General features: G+C 38.5%; 1 protein-coding gene across 1 annotated transcript in view; it reads right to left on the bottom strand.

Annotated features, from left to right (window-relative positions):
• The window catches only part of LOC106885569 (collagen alpha-4(VI) chain-like), a 57,081-nt gene extending 47,081 nt beyond the window's left edge, over positions 1–10,000 (bottom strand). The window contains exons 1-2 of the mRNA XM_014937857.1: positions 9,576–10,000; positions 9,061–9,116 (exon numbers count right to left, since the gene is read on the bottom strand). The gene's annotated coding sequence lies outside the window, so the exon portion shown is untranslated. The remainder of the gene's footprint in view (positions 1–9,060; positions 9,117–9,575) is intronic.
• Between the last annotated feature and the right edge of the window lie 5,025 nt (positions 10,001–15,025).

Genomic DNA, 15,025 nt, shown 5'->3' on the forward strand with positions numbered 1-15,025 from the left:
GATTTCTTCAACTTTTACATGCTGATTTCATTCCTTCTGAAGTCTTTGGAAAAAGCCCAAATCCTGGAGTGCAGCAGACAGACAGCTTCGGCTCATATGCCCCAATTAGTTATCCCCTTCCTCAGCCATCCCCTTTTTCTCTCAGTAGGGCAAATTTAAAGCCTGGATTCCATCTATGGAACTTCTTGGTTTCACCAAACAGTAAAACTAGGAGAAATTCGTCCCATCCTGCCACTTCCCTACCCTCCTCAAATGTCCACATACTGAACTTTCACCACATCGACACCAGAAGAAGGACAAATGTTGCTGTGAAAATAATGCAAAATATTTCCTATGTGTCAGCTCTTTATGCAAATGAAGAAATCTTTTTATTGGTTATCTCCTCTCCGCAGGCAGTTTTTCCTACAAGTATATTCTTTTTTTGTTAGCACTAAAATGACTCAGGAAGAAAATTGCAGCTTTACTCACTGCAGGTTTCTCAGAGAAAAGAAAAGTTTCCTAATGATCCCAGGTACAATCATATTACCAGACAATGATTCAAGTAAGGAGACCCTGGAGGACTTACCTGACTTAGGAAGTCAATGTGATGAACATGAAGTGATCAAGATGTTCCAAAGAATGGTTTCATTTAGAAGGGCAAGCAGACACAGCTGGAAAGGATGTGGCTGTAAGGACAGAAACGCCCCCACAAACAGACACACGTACATACAAGCGCACAACCAGCCCACCCAGTCTTAAGTGGAAAAACTGACATAAGAAGTCAACTTCATTTACCGTTAGAATTGGCATCTGCCTGTCTGTGAGCTAGCGGGACTGATGGTGACTTGTTGACTTCATTTTAAAGAATGGAGAGACACAACAATTTTACACTTCAGTACTCAGCACACCTTTTATAAGCTTATCATCTATTTTTCTTATCTGAGTAAAGCTAAATAATTAGCATGTTATTATGCTGTAAGCCTTAAATATTCATTATTATTCACACTTGTATCTTCCTGCTGGTGTAAACAGCACAAATTGCAATGAGTACACGTGAGCGACATTTTTAAATGGATCCTGGTATCCTAGCAGCCTCAAACAGTTTTTAACATACAATGAAATTAAAAATAAAATTATAGTTTCTCTTTTTAGTCAAGATGATCCCCAAAACAAAAGGATCTATCAGAGGGCCCAGCTAATTATGATGTCTCCCTATCTGAAGCAACCATACCCACGCAGCCCCTCCTGAAGTCAAAGTATTAAGTAAATATTTATATTCCTTCAAGATCAGGACCTGAACTCTCAGCATCCTTTAAAGACCTGCTCTATCTACTCACCTTCCCCTAGTTCAGCACTTCCCACAGTGCATTGTGGTCTCTCCTTCTCAAGGAATAAATAAAACAGGCAGACAAGCACAGAGCTGCTCTTGCTGCCTGCTAGGTATCAGAACTAAAATATTAGTAAGATTCAGACAATAAAATTTCTGAAACTGCTCTGCCTGCCCCAACCCACAATACTTCGCTCTTGGGAAATCTTCAGTGAAAAGTCCGTTTTTTCCCTCCAGAAAGCTAATCTTTATCACAGAATAAAACAAATAGCTGAAAACCCAGTTAGTTGAAAATAAGATCTAACCAGAATACCTATCACATCTGCCTAAGACCACAGCTGGCTATTCAGCTGAAGTTAATTGAAGTATCCCATGATGTCATTAAAATATGAACATTATTGTACGCAGGACCATGGCTTTAGGCTTTTTCTTCTGGTTCAGCTTCCTCAAAAAAGAAGTCAGGCTGAATGTTACATTTCACCTTTCATCCCAGATGGGGCAAAGAATTTGATAAATCAAACCCTGTAAATGGAGCTGTGAAACTGAAGAGTCTCTTAACCTTTTTAAATGAGTTTTTACCTAGCAATGATCCATTCTGACACAGAACAAGTTCGCTTTCAAACTCCTAACCATTTTGGCTTTTAGCTTCGATAAAAGGGCAAAAGGGGACTTCATATGATAATTTGGATTATAATCAATACCTGTATTTCACAGCAAGTTGAGTTTGCGTCCTACTAAGAGATTTACTGAAAGGGAATAAAGGAGGTCAAAAGAGCGCCTTGGTAGGAGGAGCACTTTTCCCAAATCAGAAAGTCCTTATGGAGCAGGATATGCATCTGTTATTGTTGTTCTTCTCTCTTTCTTATCAGTCCTGGCTGTAGACCTACTTAGCATTAGACATGTAGTATCATGGCAGTACTGAGGATCAAGTTTTTTTGCTTATAGAAAAGAATACAAAGGTGACCAATAAAAACCATTGAAGCAGGAAACCAAAACCATTTGACAGGCCTTGTAAAATGGGCCAGCTAAACCCGGAGGATGATACAAGCAATTTGTCACATCCTTGCCAGTTCCTTTGGCTGGAAAGTAGACAAATGTGAACAGCATAAAGGCTAAGAATATCAACTTTACCCATATGTGCTTCACTGATTCATTTAGCAAAGGATATTAAGTGAACTAAACACAAACATTTCATTCATGAAAGCAGCTTCTCAAAGCCAAAAGTGCTTAACAAAAGTAGCAGATGTGACTCTCTTGCTCCCAGGAATACTGAGTGGGAAAGCATCCTATACACAGGAGTAAGTACTCAAATCCATTCTCATCTGCAACAGATTATTTTTTATAAAAAGTCTTGCTTTAGAATAGAAATAGTGTAAGTCACCTCATGTTGAACTAACACAAAGTGGGGAATTCAAAATTGAGGGCAACAATTTACATGTAATGTTACAGAAGTTTTTGAACCACCAGTATGTTATCCACTAACACACCCTAGGTGTACCTTTGAAATAGGATGCTAACGAACTGAGCTTATTGATGATGGCACGATGCAGGTTCTTGTTTTATAAAAGCTTTGTGTAAGAAAATTGTAACCTTGCAATAGTCAATAGATGTAAAACTTCTGCTAACGTCACTTGGCTAAAAGAACCTAATTGTCTTCTCAGTTCTAACACTGAAAATTATGCAGTTTTACCAGAATCTACCACTTTTGATAGCAGGAAGACCTGAAACAAGAAAGAACTGAGACTTTTGCTTGTGAGCATCTTCACAAGTTCTGCCTTGAAAACAACTGGAAAACTGTCATTTTGTAGCTACAAATGTGAGGTACATCTCCTCTTTCTTGCCAGTTCTAGGTTTATAATTGCTTAGTCTTTTAAAGTATATAAGATTTAAACCAAGCTTTCACTAAGATGCAAAAAATATATACCCTGTAAAAAGAAATAAAGAAAGCAAGATGCTGTTCATTTTAATGTCTTCTCTGAAACTTTCCAGTGCTTTTCTCATTGCCATAATTGTTGGAAAACTGAAAAAGCAACACACCTTTTCTCATCCTGTCTTTCCTTACTGCAGACCACACAAAGTACCAATTAGTTCAAAGCTTATGCCTTGTCAAATGAAACGTCTTTGTAATATCAATAAAGTAGAGATTTTAGCCCAAGGATATTACATACACATTTCTGAAGCACTCTAATATTATTTTTAGGTGCATATTTTATTTTGAATTATTTGGAATAAATTTTGTTTATCCAAAGGCACTTGGCTTATTCACTGAAATGAAGCGGATTTGTTTGACTGCATTTGGATTTGAATGTGTGGAATTATGTAAATGATTGTATGCAGGCAAATCAGAGATGAGTAGCTTTATCATCTTTACAACTACAGCTGTTGCAGAAGCAATGAAAATTAAACAGCATGTTTTATATATTGCCACATGGTGAAAACAAAACAAAGTAAATGCTAGGAGTGTAGAAAGCTGATGCTTTCTCAGGTCTCTAGAGTACTTATGCAGGTAACTTAGAAAATGCCTTTTGTGATACTCACCATGCACTAGATATAATGTAAGTTAATGCATATGCATTGATATTCATTGATAATCTTCAGAAACAGCATCACTACATTAGAGCTCCTAGTAGGAAAAAAATGTTTGCAAGCAGCTAAGGAACTTTAAAATACAGCTTCACGATGAACCAAAGTAAGAGCCAAAAATTCCAATTTCTCCTTGAAGGAAAATTAATTGCAAAATAATTAGGCATCCCTCAAAGTACCACATTTTCTCAAAAAGCAATGTCCACTGATTTTTTGCAAATACTATAATAACAAACTTTTAAACACTAAAATGAGCTATATCAAACTTGCAAAATGAGGGTGCTTTTTGTTTCATTTTACAGAGGGAATCCACGTAGCATAGCTGTTAAGAACAAAAGTATCTCCTAATACAGTGTACTCAGCACAAAGAAATAAAAATAAAAATCAGGTATGCAGATAAAAAAAACCACAAACCCCAATACAAAAAACAAACAAACAAACAAAACCCATAAAATCCCAGACTCCTAGAACACACAATTACAGACTACCTGTGAAAAGTCTGTGATATATAATTAGTTGGCATTACACAGGACTACCTTGGAAGATGCATGAATATCATCTGAGTCTCTAGAGAAGTACTGAAATATTGAGTTTTCTTCCTTCAAAGCCCTTTTGTCACAAAAAATCTAGCAAGAATTGTGCACATAACCTCCTTCACTATTATTTTTTTTTAAATCCACAAGGCCCCTTTATCATGCTCACTTGAAAACTGATGTAGGAAAAATATTTGAGGTAAGATACAATTAAACACTGGTTCATACTGAATATGCACAGGAAGTCAGTCATGGAATTTGGCCCTACAGCATCATCTACAAAAAGAATCTTCTGTTTCCTTAGGACCACACAAAAGAAAACAACAAATATAGCATCACTGTTTTTTCCCTGAGCGCTACGAAGATTTCCAGACCAATGCCTCAATTCAAAACTATCATGTGCCCTTAGTTATTTACAAATTGGAATTCTTACATGAGCAATTATGTTTCTACATTCTAATTTTGCATCAGAAGGTTGTAGGTTCAGCTCAGTTGCAAAAGGTCTTCTAAATAAATGCTTCTTACTTCGTCTGGTGTCAAGAATGCTTAAAAAAAGTGAAATCTTACACCCTGTATTGCCCAACATAGTGACATACTGATAATTTATCTGCAGTTGAGTCCCCTTTTAAAATATGTTAATTACTTCCAAACACTGAAAGCAGAGCTCTTAGGATCCTCTGAAACTTGAGCATGGAAGTGGATCCCAGTACCATCTGGTCATGCTGGGAGACAGCAGCAACTATGTACCCAAACATAGCTAGACTTGTTCTAGGTAAGAAAAACACTTGTACATGCTGCAGAAACATTTGAGATGTCTCGGACTTCAACTGGAAGGAAAACACTGAAGGCTCACTTGCCCAGATCAGAGATAATGACTGAAGGCAAAACTCCTGAAGGGGAGAGTGCACAAGTCTAAATCTCAAAGAGAAAAGGAAGTTAATTTAATTAAAAATACTTAACCTTTTATGGTATTAAAAATAAGAGTCTTCCTAGATATCTTCTCACATATAGAGTACACCAAGCCTGTGCTCACCAGTTCTATATATACAGCTACATCTGGTTACAACCTTTCCTTTGGATTCTTTAATTAATGGATGGGGGATGGAAGAGTACAACACTTCAGAACTTTTTCCATAGGGGTTATGTTGTTCCCTGCCACCTTTTTATAATGTACTCATCAAATGCAGCATTTAAGAAAAGATGTCCTGCCTTCCCACTCCCTACTAATTAATCTAGTCTCAGGACACAATATACGTAATAGCCGCATGCCGGAACACTTAAAGAAAAACCACATAACCAACAAGAAGAAAAAGAACAAGCAGTATAACAAAAATCAAGAACTCACTTATGTTCTGCTCAAGCTCACAGAAAGCTTCTAGGAATAGTATTTCTGTCAACAGCTAATAAGAAAAATCCCAGATATTTGCAGTCAACGAACACGTTGTATTCCAGAAATTCAAACTGTTGATTACTTCATGAGGAAATTAGAAATTCATCCATTTAAAAAAAAAAAAAATTACCTGGAAAAATTTAAAACATACTGACTAGCAGAACAGCAGTGGTCAAGCTGTCCATAACTTTACATAGGTCCATCACAATTTAATTCAATAGGTATTACTTGCATGAATAAATAAAAATCCGAAAAGATTTCTGATCTTCTTCAACTTCAGAAGGTTCACACAGGCCCACCTCTCTAGCTTGTCAAAGTCCCTCTGGATGGCATCCCTTCCTGCTTTGCTATTAACTACACCACTCAGCTTGGTGCCACTCACAAACTTGCTGAGGGTGCACTCAATCCCACTGTCCACGTCCCTGAAAAAGATGCTAAATAATACTAGTCCCAATACAGATCCCTGAGGGACACCGCTCATCAATAGTCTCCACCCCAACATTGAGCTATTGATAGCAACTCTTTGAGTGCAACCACCTATGCACCAAGTGATCCACTTGTAAAATCCATGTATCTCCATTTTAGAAAGAAGGATGTTGTGTGGGACAGTATAAAATGCTTTGCACAAGTCCAGGTGCTCTTCCCTTATCCAACAATGCTGTAACTCCATTGTAGAAAGCCCCCAAATTTGTCAGTTGCAATTTGCCTTTAGTGAAGCCACATTGGCTGTCACAGATCACCTCCTTATTTCCCATGTGCCTTAGCATAGTTTCCAGGAGGATCTGTTTCATGATCTTGCCAGGCACAGAGGTGAGACTGACTGGCCTGTAGTTTCCCAGATCCTCCTTCTTTCACCTTTTTAAAATGGGGGTTATGTTTCCCCTTTTCCAGTCAGCGGGAACTTCACCGGACTGCCATGACATTTCAAACACGATGGATAGCGGCTTAGCAACTTCATCTGCCAGTTCCCTCAGGACCCTCGGATACATCTCATCAGCTCTCAAACTTGTGCACATTCAGGTTCCATAGCTGGTCTCAAACCTGATCTTCTCCTAAGGTGGGCAGTACTTCATTCTCCGAGTCCCTGCCTTTGGATTCTGTGAATTGGGCAGCATAGGTAGAGTACTTACTGACACAGACCAAGGCAAAAAGGTCGAGTACCTTAGTTTTCTCCATGTCAACTGTATACAAGTCTCCCATTTCTCTCATCACAGAGGGTACAGATTCTTTCCCTTCCTTTGTTGCCCTATGTACCTGAAGAAACCCTTCTTGTTCTTTATCACATCCCTAGCCAGGTTCGGCTCCAGCTGTGCCTTGGTATTCCTGTTCCCCTCCCTGCACTCTGACTTCTCCTCAGTTTTTCACGTTATTTTCAACTTGCTTTAACCTACAGCTGCTTTTCTTTTATTTTTTTTATGGTTTTTCTTTTCCAGGAAACATCTTGTTTGTATCACAGAGTCTCAAAACCCACACACTTTTTGTTCTGTTTTATAGCAATCAGCTGTCTCAGGAAAGACAGGCAGCAATTTCACTTTTTTTCCCAATTTATTTCCTATCCAACATATTCCTTGGGATATTATTCAGCAAAGCGCCACTGACTTCAATACCACAATTTACAGTAGATAAGGATCTGGCGTACAGATGGGGCTTTCATTCCAACCTCTCCAGTAATCTCTTTCCTTGAAGGAAAAAGAAAAGCTATTGCACTTTAGGCTGCCCAGCCCTGGCAATGACCAACTACTGTAAAAGTGACTCTACTGGCCACACTACTTCAAGGTACTAGAGGGATCTTTTGGTTTGTTTCCAGTGAAAGAGAGATTTAGTAAGAGAGTCCATCCCTTCTGAACAGAGTAACCAAAAAAGGAGTAAAAAAACCAGGATGAAATGCAGCCATAACGCAGAGCTAGTAATACCACTGTAAGCAAGGCTAATGCTGGAACAGAGACCACATGGTTAATGTTTCTGGTGAATCTATTCCTGTTTCCATTACAAGGAGCTTTACACAATGTGGATTACAGCACAGCAAGTAACAGGGCAATTGCACTGTTTGATTTTTTTAGAGAAGATGTAATGGTTTTAATTTTAAAAGATGCATTAATTTCAGTTTGCTGGCAGAAGCATGATAGCCTCTGTGAGATGACAAGTGATATAAAGTCTTCTCCTTTTGGATTACAGAGATGCAAAACAAGGAAATTTATTGTGATGAGCCAGAAAAAGCAGGAAGTCAAATTATGGTGTTCAGTGCTTCTAACATTTTCCTGAGTAAAGAATCCTATTATGAAATCAATTCAAGGCCCCAAATTTTAACTTGTCCTTCTTTGTAACTCTTCTTTTATTATCTACATACTCAATCCATTTAAACTAGTGCTGTCATCACTGTCAAATTAAATTTGGAAATTTACATGCCATTGGCAACACTACCACTGAATTTACAATCCTGAGGGCTGATCACGAAACAAACTAGCTAATCCACTTAAAAAATTTAAATATGCTGCAAGAAAGGACTAAATGACAGCAAACATACACTATCTCTGATTGAAACAAGCTTCTCCTGGCTGTATGTTCACACAGGTGCACTTACGCAAGTCCAGTATTTTCATACTCAATTGACACCACCACATTTTTTCATGAAACTGTGCAGAACTCAGATGAAAACAGCTTTCAAGGTAGACACACAAACACTTGCAGTATATATGCTCAAGGAAGTACATTTAAGCAATTTTTTGTGCTCTCTTTCTGCAGTGTTTTTGCAACAAATGAGAGGTCACACCAAATGAGGTGAATCTGCTCAAGATTCTGCTAAGAAGTTTAAAAGCTGACACAGCAGTTGCCCAACACTGTTCAGGATCTGCATCAGAATCTTTAACCCCAGAGTATACCTTTAAATGTGTAATTATTTTATATTTTTTTAATCAATGGACAGGATGAAAACACATCAATCCAGCACCTGAAAGTGATAAATTATGCATATTTTAAGTTGGATAGAAAGTGTATTGGTTTACCTGACAATAAGCACAGGTGTGAACAGACCAGAGAAAGTAAAAATTCTGTCATTTACTAACTTCTCCATCTGCCTCAGAGGGCAGTTTTTGCCCACATACACGTGCCACTTATAATGCAAATGCACGTGAAGATAGGGCCTGAGTCTTCCATGGGTGCTTTATTTTAGACAGCTCAATCTTAAAATAAATTTAAAAATATCAGCAAGAGCATCAGTTTAGTAGTCAGAGTTGCATCGTTAAACTCACCTGATAAACTCCAGGTGGTAAAGCCTCTACTATAATTTCATCTCATTTCATAAACCCTATTTATGGAATAAATAAAAGCAAGGATAAATTATAGGATAACGGAAAAACTATCTTCTTTATTTTCTGTAAATTACAAGATACCAGTCCATCAGAGGTGGAGAGGCAGACCTATAACCCATCCACTAAATGCCAGTTTCCTACAAATCAAAACACACACTGATACAGGCTTGAACTGGCAACACTACAGACAGCTTTCTAAAATAAATCCGACACCAAATACCAAAAAAAAAAAAAAAAAAATTGGCGTGAAGGCAGCCACAGCACAGCCTCAATTAACCTACAAGGACACAATTAAATGTTGTGAGTACACCCACATCAGAAACCTCGTTGTCACTGCAATTAGCTGCTGGCTAACTTGCAAAGCCAAGATGGCACCTTGGGCTCTTCTACACACACCTCAAGGTAGGAACGTGAAAAAAAAAAAAAAAAACAGTTGGCTGTAAGGCAAACCTCACCTGAAAGGGTGATGTTTAGTTTCATCAGCCTGATGCACCATCATTTACACTCCATGGTCCTAAAAGACAAATAAAGGCTCATCCGCTACCCGTTTCATTCCAAAGGCATGTCAGACCTATCACTGGCTGCAGCAGGTTAAATTAGCATTGCAGCACATCTTCTATTTTATTGTGCATTTTATTGAACAACTGATTGCAGGTATCAAATACTACAGTATGCTTTGCTAATGTCTCCTGTACCTGGCACGTAGGGGACTCACTGGTCAGTGTATGGGACTGACACTACTGATCATCTGCCCTTCTCCATGGATCATTCAAACTATATCTATTTGCAGAATACCTGAAAAAGTTCCTGGACCACCTGTGGCACATTCATGGTATCAGAATACACAGATGATGCCTTAATCCTGTTCAGATAAGAAATCCTCACTCCCTAGGAAAATCATATTTGATACATCAGCAAGGGAAGGTGAAAGTTCTTCATAAAAACACATTTTAAAACTGACCTTTTTTTTTTTTTTTAACTTCTTACAAATATCACTGGCTCAGTTTTCAACCCTGCAGCGACATCTCATGGCTCCATGGTAGTTCCAGCAGCTAACGCACATTGTCAAAGAACAGCAACAAAACTGGGGAACACAAATGTCTACTCATACAGAACTGGGTAGCTGGCACTGACGAGATGACCTAATCCCATTAGTTGATAGCACCAAACTTATTTATCCTACTAAATAAAGCTAATACAAAACACTGCCTGCTACAAGGGACTTTGGTCTGTTTGTGCACAGGCTTATACCACATGTCTAGAAGGCTAGTTTTAAAGAAAATGAAAGATTGGGAGAATGAAATTCTCTGGAATTTCTGCTGGAAAAACTAATTCCCACCGTTTCTAATACAGATGAGCTACCATGCCAGCAGTCTGATGTCTTAGGTGGTTACCTGTTTCAAGCAGAAGGAAAACAGAGAGTCGTTTAGTTTCAGAGAACTGCACCACATGAATATCATTACAGGGAGCTTTATACCTGCATTGCAGCAAGAGATGAATTAATACTCTGTATTAATAAAGTTAGTATGTTCTTAAAAAATAACTTACTAAAATGCTCGGTCAAGACTGAGTTGTAAGAATAAACCCATTCCAGTCTAACAAATCACTGCATCTGCATACCCTTTCATAATTAAATGCAAGATCAGTCTTTATTCAACTCAAACTCAAAGCACAGTATCTTTTTCTGGGTCAAAAGAAAAACCAATAATATAGTAGTTTTCTATGATAAATAGCAATGCTTTTAACTAGGTCTCTTTGAAGCCTGGTTTCCTTTTGCATACATTGGTGGAAACATTAAGGTACATCAGAGACTGAAGCAACACAGGGGCTGGACATCAGAAGCAATAAGCAGGCTCACTTCATTGTTGTTGTGGGTAGGTTTTGAGTCAAATGCAATTTTTGTGTGATTACTTGTGAAGGGAACAAACTCAGGCTTATGGTGAAAACTCAGCTGCCCTTACCTACACGCTACCATGCTATCCCTGCATCATTACATTTTCATTCCACTGAATCAAATCTTCATCATGTCTTTAGGGTCTTGATCCAAATGCATGTGCACTGTCTAGAAGAACATACATTGAGCTATTAAACTATATTTCCATTTGATTAATTGTACGTCTTACTACAGATATCAAGAAGTCTGAGTATTTCAAAACAAGACATGTAAAAAGTAAAACCTCTACAGCTTTAACAGTGAAGAAAGTATTCTAAAATTTATGGCTACATGTTCTGCATGATCTCTAAAGTCTTGGCTTCTGACATAGGTAATTACTGAAGTCAAACCTTGCTGTAGCAATTTTTGGTATTTAGCAACAATAATAGGGATTTCAACCAGAGGACATGTAAAAAAAATCCTCAAAGACACCCCTATCTTTTATGGAAATACATCTTCCTCCTCGGGCAATCACTAGTTTTCATACAAAAGAAAGGAAATTAGAACATCTGGCAAAATGGCCTTTGCAATGTTCCCGAGAACAGAGGGTTTACTGAGCTCTCTTATATAAACTGGAATACTTCCCACTTGATTGGCACATAAAGATAAGTTAATAAAACATTCGCAACTCCAAACCCTGACTTTTTTTATTTCCCTCTAGTGTTTCATAACCCATATCACTCTCACCTAAACATTTATTTTGCTTGTTTGTTGTTTTTTTTTTTTTTTACTTCTGTTCTTGTGACATAGTTTGAGGATTCTGATCTATCGAAGAACCAAAGTTTATCACAGAGTGTCATATGAGAGAGAAAGCAGCAGTAATGTTTGCATAGTTGCCTCTGATTACAGGAGAACTTGATTGGACAACACAGACCTTTCAAAAGACCTGTTCTTTTTCCTGCTCTTTTTCTTCCTCCCATGTGATCAAATCCCCATGTCCCCAGTGCAGTAAAGTAGCAGTGATTCCAGAGACCAGCAGTAGCTCAGCAGATTCACCCAACCACAGAGCGGGGTAAAAGGGCTAAATGAAAGGTACAGAAAGACTTCTAAGTGCAAAATTACCATTCCGTCTGATGGAAAAAAAGGCAACTGAGTACGCATTTAGAGGGACATTTGGTCATATCAATTAAAATAATTTGAAAAATTTTTGCTAACCAAGGATCTGACAAATTTATCATCATACAGAACACAAGAATTCCTCTCAGAACTCAGGTTTAAGACCATCATAGAGAACCCAAAGTTAAGCTCTAATAGTATGGTCCACTTTAAAAAGGCATGTGTACAAGTCACTTGTAAAACAGAGCAGAAAGACAATTTCCTGCAAAGAACACTGGGGATTTTGTCCTAAACAGTTATAACTTCCAGACTGCTCCTGTTCCAGCTCTAAACTGCTCCTTTGTCTGTTTCTAGGCAGCAAAACAGGCAAAAAAGTGTTCATCTACCAATACTGCTGGAGGTGCCAGTTCTGGTTTCCAGACCACATTCAGTGCCAGCTTCCTTGCCGCAGTACTTAAAAAATAAAGCGAGGAACTGTCTTAGTTCTGAGGAACTTTTTCATATCATCCTTCTGTTCACTCAGTCGTGAGGTAAACATTATTTCACTGAAAACCAAATTAATATCCTATTGGCTTTAAAGCTTAAAACATTGAATGCATAAGTAAAAATGCAATAAAAATGACCCAGTCACATGGAAAGGCACCACCAGGTGGAAAGGCTACAGGATATGATAGCCAGACTGGAAGTGATATTTCCAGGTAACGTTCTTCTGTCCTTAGTTCCTTCTGATTGTACTCACCCATTTTATTTTGGTAATTCACAGCAGACATCCTGTAATGACAAGGATGATAAAACCCACTACATACTAGATTCTTCTCAAGTGTTATTTTAGCACACAGTTCTATATTGCACAATGGTCCCACAGGACTAAAGGGAGACCCTGGTTACTTACAGAAGGAGAATAATAGCTGACTTTTCATTTGAGAAACTGCTTTTCTTGGCATGCTTCTTTTATTAATAGCTGGAGAGTTACGGTTAAGTGACACAAATGTAGCGTACATCTAATTTCTTTTGTTCCAGCTGTGTAAACACTTACTTGCATGAACAATGTATTCCTAGTTAAATTTTCAAGTAAAAGCTTAGTATATGTAACAACTGAATGAAGTCCACCAATACATACACATTTGTGGCCCCAAGGCTTGTGTCATTTTTCCTGCTGCATTCCTATGCAGTGCAAATGGCATTATTTTAGCACAGGTTGTGAGATCTGCGTCCTGCCTGTCTACTTACCTGCTTACAACAGTGTGTCTGACCTGCTGCAAAAACACAAACTCAAACAAATCATGTCACTTGCTGGCTCAGCACAAGTGTATTTATGCATAGGGGGAAAGACTGGGGAAAGCTGAAGATGCAGGCTTGGTATTTACTCCAAATGCTATCAAATCAGTTCTCCGTACCAGTTCATGAGGACAAACTGTCTCAGTAGAGTGACAATTACCAAGATGGATCAAAATGGTCTTGGAGCAATTCCTAGGCATCCTCCCACTACGTGTATTCTGAGCAGTTTTTCCTCACTCCCTCATATACATTTCTTCTTTGCACCTAGATTCTATAGCATAAGGACATGAAAACATTTTCACCAAAATGGCATCTCCAAAATGAAGTCCAATGTCATTAGTACAGTAATGAAGTTCATTCGCGTAGGAAAGAGATCTTTGACCATCCAATGTCTTGCTGGCCCTGAAAGACAGTAATAAAGAGTATGGATATTTGAATAAATTATATAAGAATTTACTTTATTGAAGAAGCATCCTTTTAATTAAAGCAAAACTTTTTTTCTTAATTAGAGTAAGCATATTAAACAAAAGAGTAAGGAAGTTTGCAGGACAAAGTTTACGAATCAACCTCATAATCAGTATCAGCAGGAGGATAAGCTATCCAGTCTTCCATCAAATCAGCTTACTTGGGATCCACAGAGACCATTACTGCGATCCCAAGGACTTCCCAAGAAAATCAGTCTCCCCATAGTCCACTGAGCTAATGTTTTTAATTAAATCCAAATGTTATGAATTTTCTTCAAAGTTTCCCCATTATCGAGCATTTCCATGCTTAGCTGAAAGTTGAAATTCAACCCATTTTGTTATTTTTTCAATCTATTAGAAGGATTAAACATGCTATCAAATCCCAGAGACTGATCAAAGCTTGACTGCAATGTAAGATTGGGATCAGTGGTTCTAACTTATATCTCCTTGCTCACCGACACATTGCAACTGGGATTTTAAAAAAGGTCCCCCCCCGTGTGACTCGGCATCAGCTTAGGCAGCAGAGACTGTTCCCTTCTGCACCTGTGGATTAAGTTTAACCCACAACCTTCACGTCAGGGTACACTCACTGCAAATAGCACAGGGTAACCCTGGAATGGGAACCTAAACTCTCCATGAACCTCAGTATCCCCCAACGCAAATCTTGTCTTCAGTTGTGCTTTAAATGTGTAAAATCAAATAGCAAAACTAATCCAGTCCAACTTTAGTAGTGGTGGTGGGGTTGCAAGGGTGGCCTCTGTGAGAAGAAGTATGAGGCTACCCTGTGTCAGACACAGTTGGTTTGGCAACGGACCCAGTGCAGGCCAAAGCTGAGCCAAAGTTTGTCACACTTCTATGAAAAGAGATTTAAGAAAATGCAGAAAAAAGCTGACACTGAGAGAACCAGTGGAGGGTACCAAAGGACCAATAAGGTCAGAGTAGGAAGGGCTGCATGTTGGAACAGGTACAAGCTCAAAGGAACAGCAACCCACGCTGGGGCAGGTACACCCCTGAAGGGACTACAGCCAGTGGAGGATCTACATCAGAACACAGGAAACAAGTAAGGAAAAGGGAGCAGCAGCAGAAAAGAGGGGGAAAAAAAAAAAGGAGCAGTGAAGCAAAAAAAAATGCTACATACCAGCCCCTAACTCCTGCATCACTTACAGCACCACTA

Source organism: Calidris pugnax, unplaced genomic scaffold (assembly GCF_001431845.1).
Source record: "Calidris pugnax isolate Ruff unplaced genomic scaffold, ASM143184v1 scaffold11, whole genome shotgun sequence".
Classification (NCBI taxonomy): domain Eukaryota; kingdom Metazoa; phylum Chordata; class Aves; order Charadriiformes; family Scolopacidae; genus Calidris; species Calidris pugnax.